Below are 9,608 nucleotides of genomic sequence, written 5' to 3' on the forward strand. Positions count from 1 at the left end.
TACGTATTGAAGACTACTTATGGAAACAATATTATGAAACTTAATCCTGCATATTTCGTGATAATTCTATCTTATTGTTTAAACAGAGAATTAGAAGTGTATGCCCAGAATTAAAGTAATCCACCCTTAATTTTTTTCACTTTTTGAAAGCTTTAAACAGCAACACCCCTGCAGCTCCAAAATTGGATCATAGAGCGCCCAAAACTACACCACATCTTTCTAATGTTAAATGCAATCCCTCACTAAAATATCCAGACCATGCATAGTATGTTAAAAACAAAAACTGAATAATGCTAAATATAAATAGTATGATAGAATATCCTCATCGATTATTCAAAATTAGTCATTTTGCACGATTTGCATTTATTTATGCATATCTTTAGATCTTTTAATCTATAAATTTTAATCTTGCAAAGATTCAAAAGTGAAACCTACACCACTAATTCCTGGCGTATAAATATATCTGCCACAAAAAAATCAAGACAATAGCATCGCCAGAAAAAAAGCAAAATCAGGACGTTCTGCTGCAGTACCAAGGAAACCGCCAGGAGGTTCACTGTATCTTTCAGAAAGCAGCTGAAAGCCGCACACAAAATAAAACCCTAGCGGTATGAAAAGCCTCAGAGTGAACGTTCGAGGTTTTTACTTTGTATTCAGAATGGACGTTCCACGGCAGTATTTGCCGTTCAGATTGGACGCGTCACGCCCGTGCGTACTTGACGTGCAATTAGACAAGGCCGCCTCCTTTCATTCATGGACTCGACAGTGGTTTGTAGTGAATGAATGGCTTGGGCGGCATGGTCAGACAAATGGCTTTTGGAGATGCTAGGCACGTACGGACATCCATCTTTCTCGACTGCACTGTATACGGTTGGTGTCTAACGGTTCACTTTGAGGAACAGACGTTTTGGGGATGGTCCGTTATCGCCATTGATGAAGGCATTGGGATTCTATCGGTAAACGTTGCAGTGTTACACCAATTCCCAGGCAGTTCGTCCTCGAGAGTGAACAATTTAGGAACAAGTTTTAATGTATAAGTATTCACGTGCAGTTTATTTTCGAGAGTGAACAATTTAGGAACAAGTATAATTCTATAAGTATTCACATGCAGTTCGAGAGTGAACAATCTAGGAACAAGTATTAATGTATAAGTATTCACATGCAGCTTATTTTCGAGAGTGAACAATTTAGGAACAAGTATAATTCTATAAGTATTCACATGCAGTTCGAGAGTGAACAATCTAGGAACAAGTATTAATGTATAAGTATTCACATGCAGCTTATTTTCGAGAGTGAACAATTTAGGAACAAGTATTAATGTATAAGTATTCACATGTAGTTTAATTTCAAGAGTGAACAATTTAGAAACAAGCATTGATGTATAAGTATTCACATGCAGTTTATTTTCGAGAGTGAACAATTTAGAAACAAGTATTAATGTATAAGTATTCACATGCAGTTTATTTTCGAGAGTGAACAATTTAGAAACAAGTGTTAATGTATAAGTATTCACATGCAGTTTATTTTCGAGAGTGAACAATTTAGGAACACGTATTAATGTACAAGTATTCACATGTAGTTTATTTTCAAGAGGAAAAAATTAGGAAAAAGTATTAATGTAAAAGTATTCACATCAGTTTATTTTCGAGAGTGAACAATTTAGGAACAAGTATTAATGTATAAGTATTCAAATGCAGTTTATTTTCGAGAGTGTACAATTTAGTATTAATGCATAAGAAACCACCGAAAGGCAATTCTCGCTAGTTTCTAATAAAGAAGTGGAAAGGAATTGCGTAACAGTACTTTACAAAAAATTGAGGAGATGGGCGTAAAAGACAACTTTGACGCAACGGATATGCTTACAAGCAAACATAATTTTTAGTGCAATAAGATGGGAGCGAATAGATATAGGTAACAAAATTTTTCTTTTGAATATTGTATACTTTTATTCTCTTGTGCGGTGCAAAAATAAATGGGTATGATAATGTGAGAATATAGATGAAATGGGGTTAAGAAAATTCTAGGCACACCGCTCCAGAAGTTTCTACAATGGAATAGTCCTTGACCCCGTCCTGTCATTTCCTGCAGTTGATTGGTACAAATTGGGCGGCGAAACGTTTAAATCAGATCACAGACGTTATAACGGTTGAGCGGCAAACATCAAAGGCCATCCTACTTTCGTCTACGCACGCATTACGCCAGCTTTCATTTCATATAGCAATCAATAATGTCTGTTGAAACGTCGTCATGGTAACAAAGCCAATCACAACACGGACTAGCAGGTGCCAATTACTTCAATTTGCCGATGTCATCTGTTTCATCTACGCAATGCTTAAAGCGTTTTTCACAACAAAACATGTTTTCCGTATGTTCCATGCGCTACGAATCCCTTACCATACACACTTCAATAATGTTTAGACATCTGAATAGTAATACACACAAAAGTATGCAAAAAAAATCATGGCGATTATTCAACCCTTTCTTGACTTATTCTCTTTCAAAATCTGAAACTAGACCTCCTGAAGTTACAAGGAAGCTGCTAGGGGGCCCAAACCTACGCCTACGCCTCCTACTCTCTGTCCCAAGAGCTATATGCAATCATTAAACAAGACCATAGCATGTTCAGGACTCGAGATATCAAAACGGTAGTCATGTTGCAGTATCATAACAAGCCGCTTGGAGGTTCAAAATGTAAACATTAAATCAAGGTTTGATAAAGCCCACATAGCTATAGCAAATATCAATCAAATTCATTCAGGTCTTCTACAAATATTTTGTCCATTCACAAACATACACAATCACACATATGCATAAAGTACATACAAACGCTACCGAAAACACAACATCCTAGCGAAGGTAAAAACCGTAAAGCAACTAGATAGATTTGCAAACATTCATGCGATTCAGCCGCTTCCTCAATCACAGACGAAGGGTAGTGAATGATTCCTAAAAGGTCTCTCCGTTTGCAGAACCTATCCAATTGCTTGAGCAACTGTCATTTACCATGCCTGTGTGGATTTACCATACACAGACTGACACGGGATACAATAAAAGACGTTCGGCAATCAGAGCCATTGCTTCATGCAAGAACGCCCGCTGTACGAAAGCTAAGTAGCGTTAAGCAATTACCATTGCACTGTGACTGAATAGAAAGCATCTTTGCAACAGCAAGAAGAAACGGTGCTACAAAAAGTCTGAGACATGTACATGTAGATCTACAGATATAACACAAAACCTTACCGCCACCGTAGTTCTTAGCTGCGAAGCTGCACTCTGCAGACGTTTGCAATCCCCTTCGGAGAAACCCAATCTGACGAGAAGGGTCCCCAACGGATTTAAAATCTTATCCGCCGCCTTTCTCACGCGCATTCAAGCCTCCGCGAAGCAGGTATTCTGCAAACGCATGTATGCAGTGCCCAGGTCTGCGCTAGAAATAGACCTCGCCAGCTTGCGGCTCTGCCAGCTGTATACGTACGTACAACCAGGCTAACGTCCTTGCCATCCACTGTTACACAAGAGACTGACTGGCTATGCTAATAAGGCCTTTCCTCGTGAAGACCCTTACACCGATGCAGCCATGTAGTAAGGGTAATTGAGCCTATTACCCTTGACACCACGCTTATACGAGGTTAATGCACACGCGGGGAGTTTTGTCATATTGTATTCTGTCGCTGGATTATTCATATTTATATGCGGGCGACTCTACCTTTTGCAAAGCCATGGAAACACCAATTTCGAACCTATAGTAGTTAGAACCCGACGGATACGATGATTTGAATGGCTTTGTAGCGCATTTAATATGACGGAATCGGAGTGGTACTATAATATATATTTGTACAAATTTGCACCATTAGATATATCTTAAGGTGTGTCCATCTCATATCTATACATTATCTCAGCTTTTTCTGCTTTGATTGAATACGCCATATACAGATATTTTGAAAAAAAAATGAGAAAAAGATTACACAGACTGTTATGTGGAAGAGCATTACGCCAAGATTGGAACGTTTTGGAATATTTCTTGAAATTTTTTTTCATCATATCCAGCTATTGTAAATTTTGTCCTATTGCCAAGAATAACTTTGTATTTATTCATCTATTCACATAAAAAAATTATACTTTCACAGTATCGGGCAGAAAGCATAGTGCATATATGTCACTTTACATGCATGTCTTTATCATACATTGAAACAAAAAGGGATCCTTCTCCAAATCTTAAGAAAAACAACTGCTTAGTGCGCCCCATTCAAACACTCGGCGCTACCATGCAGAAATGGATTTTCTCAATGGGCTAATCAGGGTTGTAGCCAGACTGAAATCATTTTCCGCGCCATCGATTTTGAATCGTATCGAGCGCCCAACGCGCAATGTCCCTAAAAGGCCTGCTCCCCCAGAAATTTGTAAAATCTAGACCCTCTGAAACGCTATTTCCAGCATTTTGAGGGGTAAAATTTGCTGGTAGACTAAGCTGCTCAACGACATCTGTTTTGGTGAAAAATGTACAAGGGAGACAGTTTTTATATTTCAGCCATACCATAGGTATGGTGAAATATATTGTATTCGTAATGTTTCTTTCTTTCTTTCTTTCTCCTGTCAAATCTTCAAATCGAATCAACTCCGCCATTTTTTGACCGATTGACTTGAAATTTGGCACAAAGGTAGAGTAAGCCAATACCCCCAGGTGTTTTTTTCATTTTTTTCATATCTGCCTTTAAAATGATTTTATTGAGGTTTTTGTCAATTTTTATGTATATTTCGGGCTCCTGTACCCTGGTATTACAGCCGAATGACATGAAATTTGGTACAGAGGTGCCTTGATCATATGCTCACCTAGATTCAATAACAGTTTTGGCATACGGTACAACAAAATGCTTAATTTTGCGATTTTTTGCCATTTTTTGACCAAAAAAGGACATTTGTGGCTCCTGTAGCCTCGTTTTACAACCAAATGATCTGAAATTTGGTATAAAAGTGCCCTTCAATTATGTGCACATAAATTCAATAAAATTTTTCCCATACGGTACAACAAAATGCTTAATTTTGCGATTTTGGGCCATTTTTTGACCAAAAAAGGACATTTGTGGCTCCTGTAGCCTCGTTTTACAACCAAATGATCTGAAATTTGATATAAAAGTGCCCTTCAATTATGTGCACATAAATTTAATAAAAGTTTTCCCATACGGTACAACAAAATACTTAATTTTGCGATTTTTGGGCATTTTTTTGACCAGAAAAGGACATTTTTGGCTCCTGTAGCCTCGTTTTACAACCAAATGATCTGAAATTTGGTATAAAAGTGCCCTTCAATTATGTGCACATAAATTCAATAAAAGTTTTCCCATACGGTACAACAAAATACTTAATTTTGCGATTTTATGGCCATTTTTGACAAAATTTGGACATTTTTGGCTCCTGTTCCCTCGATTTACAACCTAATGACCCGTAAATTGGTAAAGGGGTGCTCTAGATATCTATTCAAATGACCCATGTATAATTTTTGGCATGGACCACTTTAAAATGATATATTTGGGATTTTTTTGGTCATTTTCCAATGGCCAAAGGGGTCAACGTAACGACCTCAAGGCCTATTGTTGCATGAGGGAGATGGCTGAAATATGCTGTATTTGCTCTCAAGCAAATGTCGGCCTTTCTAGTTTTTTATATCTTTATTTATTGATTTTTTTCCGTCACAGAGGACAGAATGGGCAATTTTTTTCAGTCCTCAGCTGCAAACTTCCGACAAAGGACAAAATGACGAGTCTGGCTACAACCCTAGTACCTTGGGGCTAATACAAAAATGCGGGGCACCCTTACACGCACAAGAGAACGTCTACACGTAATTGGTCCTTTGAGCTTTGAATCCCCAAATGGTAGCCAAGCAAGGGAGTAATCAAAGGTGAATCAAACGTGCTTTGAAAAATAAAGATCGAATGTGATGTGACTTTTATGTTTAACTGACTTGAAGGGCGTGCGTAGGAGGGATCAACTTGAGAGCATAACAAGCTTAGCTTCGTGTTCAGATTCAATAAAAGACCCAAATATAATATAAGTACTGAGATGACAACATCACAGGCTATCCCGAGATTTTGGTTGTAGCTTGCATGGTACATGTACAATAATCAGGAAATATGACAGATTGTATTGATATGAAATTGTAGAATGTGTTTTGATGATGAAGGAACATCGTAGAACTTTCTCATGCCTTTCTCGGGTTTGAATGACCAGTCACGTGACATTATGCGCATACAAGAATATCCGGGAACCGGCGGAGGGACACTAATTCAAACAAACAGTCGTCCTTGCCCTTTAAGGCCGAAGAACACATTTATTGTATTTATCCGCTACCCCGTCTAATAGTGGTGCTGGGCTAAAGTAGTTCGTATCAGTACTACGAAAAGGCTGCATTTATTCTTATGTGCACAACATCGAGGTGGAAATTGTGCTGAATAGTAGAAGAATATCTCGGTTTTGGGACCTTATATTAAGTTATAGACATGACAATATTTCTTCGATCGGTGTGAAATAGCACCTTGATACTGTTGTGCACTACAACCTCGTGTTGGATTTAAAAAGAGAACAAGCCATTATAAATCCAAAAACAAACATGTTTTCATATTAGTTTTTAAAGCGGTTACTGCATTAAATACTTGAATTGGCTGTTATTTGGGATAGATGTTCATAGTTACTAATTCAAATAATGGCCTTTAAGAACAGATGCTGAATATGTTAACTGTAAAATCAATTATCATCGTCTATTGCATTTACATTGATGATAATCAGACTTTATCACCTTGAGCATTGTTGATTTCACGATCTTATAAAGATCAGGGTAAAATCACTTGCATACACGTCACTAGTAAGACCTAACCTTGAATATGCCGCTACAGTATGGGACCCGTATACAGAGAAAGACAAATATAAACTTGAAAGGGTACAGAACCAAGCTGCCCGATTCTGCACAAATAACTATAACAGGGATTCTAGTGTTACCAAAATGAACACAGATTTGCAGTGGATGTCACTTGAAGACAGAAGGAAAATGTCCAGACTTTCCATGATGTACAAAATGACCAATAAACTGGTGGACGTACCAACTGATAAGTATCTAATACCAGCTCAAAAAAGAACAAGAAACAGTCATGCCTTCAAATACCAGAGTTACCAACCTAGGATCGATGCGTACTTTCCCAGAACTATTGTAGAGTGGAATTTGTTATCACCAAGTACAGTAGGAGCATCTTCTCTGGGTAGTTTTAAAGAACGCTTGCAGATAGATGTGCAAAAGTCAGGTGTAATGAGTCGCTTGGTGTAATATAGCCAGCTGCTGCTGTGCCGCGTGCCTGCGAAGCTGGTGTGTTACGCCGAACGGCGGTTATACCGGCTATATAGATACAGATACAGATTATATCGCTCGTAAAAATGTGTGACTTTGGTAAGGTAGATGGTTACTAAATCCTCAAGCAAGACCACAGCATATCCTGGGCAAAAGATACATAAAACGGACGTTCCGCTGCATTACTAAATTATCCGCCAGGGGGCCCATATTCAATCTTGACCGTCGTGTTCACTTAAAAACATATTTTCCCTCTTTGCCGCGCGATGTTTTTTCACATAGTTCAATTTCTTTTATTTCTGGATTTTGCATTTTTGTAGGTGCAAATGAATAAAATAAAAATCTTAAATCAAACATCGTGCCCAAAAGTCCATTCAGATTTTTCTTACGTTATTGCTGCGAAAATAGATACACATAGACAAATAAACTGAGTCGAAAACTATACCTCTATTTGGTCACGGAAGTGATGTACTAGAGGCCCCAGCTTGTCGGATGTTGTTTCAGTACCAAGGATACAACACCGGCGGTACGTACTCGCGACGGGGAATCCAAACACTGCAATCCGATAACGCTTATGTAAGATCAACAAAACGCTACCCATAGCAACGCGGAATTGAAGAGTTATAACTGTAGACAAGCAGAAAATGATGAAGTAGGACAGTGACATCATTTAATTTGCCTGCGCTGGCTATAAATAGGCCTGTTGTGTAAACTGGCTAAGAAACTAGATGATACATAGTACTTAGTCATAGCCTGGTTACCATTCTCCGTAGTGGCCGCTGGCTCATTCCATTCGCTTGCTAACCATGGAGCGAAAGTAATGAGCCAGCGGTCGTGCACTACGGAGGATGGTACTCAGGCTAACGTACTCAGCCCTAACATAAAATCCTAGCACATCCATATGGATCCCATTTCGCTATACAACATTCACTTAGCGTCCTTTTGGTGACCAAAATTCTTGTGCGACTCTAGAATTTACAATTGGAACATAATACACGATGTGGCAGTATGATCCAATAGACGACAAAATATACAAAGCGTAATTTTCTAACGTTTGCCTTCAAGGATGGGAAAGAAATTGTTTTTGCCGGGTTTCATGATCATCATCTTTTTCCATTTCAAACAAATTAGGGCAATGGCTTGAACCAGATTGCCGTCGCCATGGTTACTGGTAAAGCATATCCCCTGCGGCGTTCCTAACGGCTACACTGTCTTAATTTTATTTATGACCCCAAAACTAACGCGCGCGGGCGAAAAAAGAAATATTCAGCCAAAAAAATGCTGCTAAACCATATGACTAATTACCCAGTCCATTCCTTCCCAGGTTTGATTTGTCCTCTGTTCACCACTTGAAAGACTGTCATAAACAGTCAAGACCATTTTGATAGGCACATCGTAGTCCAGAGGTAAATACAAGTTACTAAGAGTCGGCATTATTGCACGCGTACGTCCTACAGTTGTCTGCGTAGAATATGTAACATCTACTGGCCAAATAAGATCAGTAATGAAGAACTGTATAGAAAAACGAACACAAGACAGTTGTCTACTGAATTGGGCCCCCGAGGGAAAGAGAAAACGGGGACGTCCTAAAACTACATGGAGACGTATTGTGGCTAAAGACCTCGCGGCCATTGGGATCCCCTGGGATGCTGCTCAGACCCTAGCACAGAACAGACCCCAGTGGAGGAAACTTATCACAGCCTTATGTCCCACATGGGATGAAGAGGATAAGTAAGTAAGTAACGTCTTACATGTCTATCCACTACAGGCTCCAACCAAATAAAGACTTAGAAAGTCCTATGGGAAAATGTTGTGCTTCTGATTCCAAGGAAAAACCTGCCGCCTTTTTTGGAGGTCGGCAACTGGCAAGGGACATAAAATTTCCGGTCTGATGTCTGAAATTGAAAACAAACTTCCTGTATTTTACACTGCAGCTGTGATAACAAATTAGGCCTTTCAACAGTTGAAGCACGAATGAATAGTAAAATTTATATATACAGTCAAATACTGAGCTTTAAAACACTGTATCGTATAAAGGCTCGGGAAAAGCTTGGGGTTAAATTTCTAGTTTATAGTGTGCGTGTTTTATTTCACATTATCATATAGCCAGGCGCCGCGGACCAATCAGAAGGCCCCGTTCCACGTTGGTTATGACGCCGTAACACGTAGATTCAGGCCAGGCAGGTGGGTATCGCTCCCCTGATTGGTCAGAATGAATCGACACCGGCACCGGTGTCGATTTGCATCGACACCGGCACCAGTGTCGATGCAAATC

Source organism: Branchiostoma floridae, chromosome 12, assembly GCF_000003815.2.
Source record: "Branchiostoma floridae strain S238N-H82 chromosome 12, Bfl_VNyyK, whole genome shotgun sequence".
In the NCBI taxonomy this organism is placed as follows: domain Eukaryota; kingdom Metazoa; phylum Chordata; class Leptocardii; order Amphioxiformes; family Branchiostomatidae; genus Branchiostoma; species Branchiostoma floridae.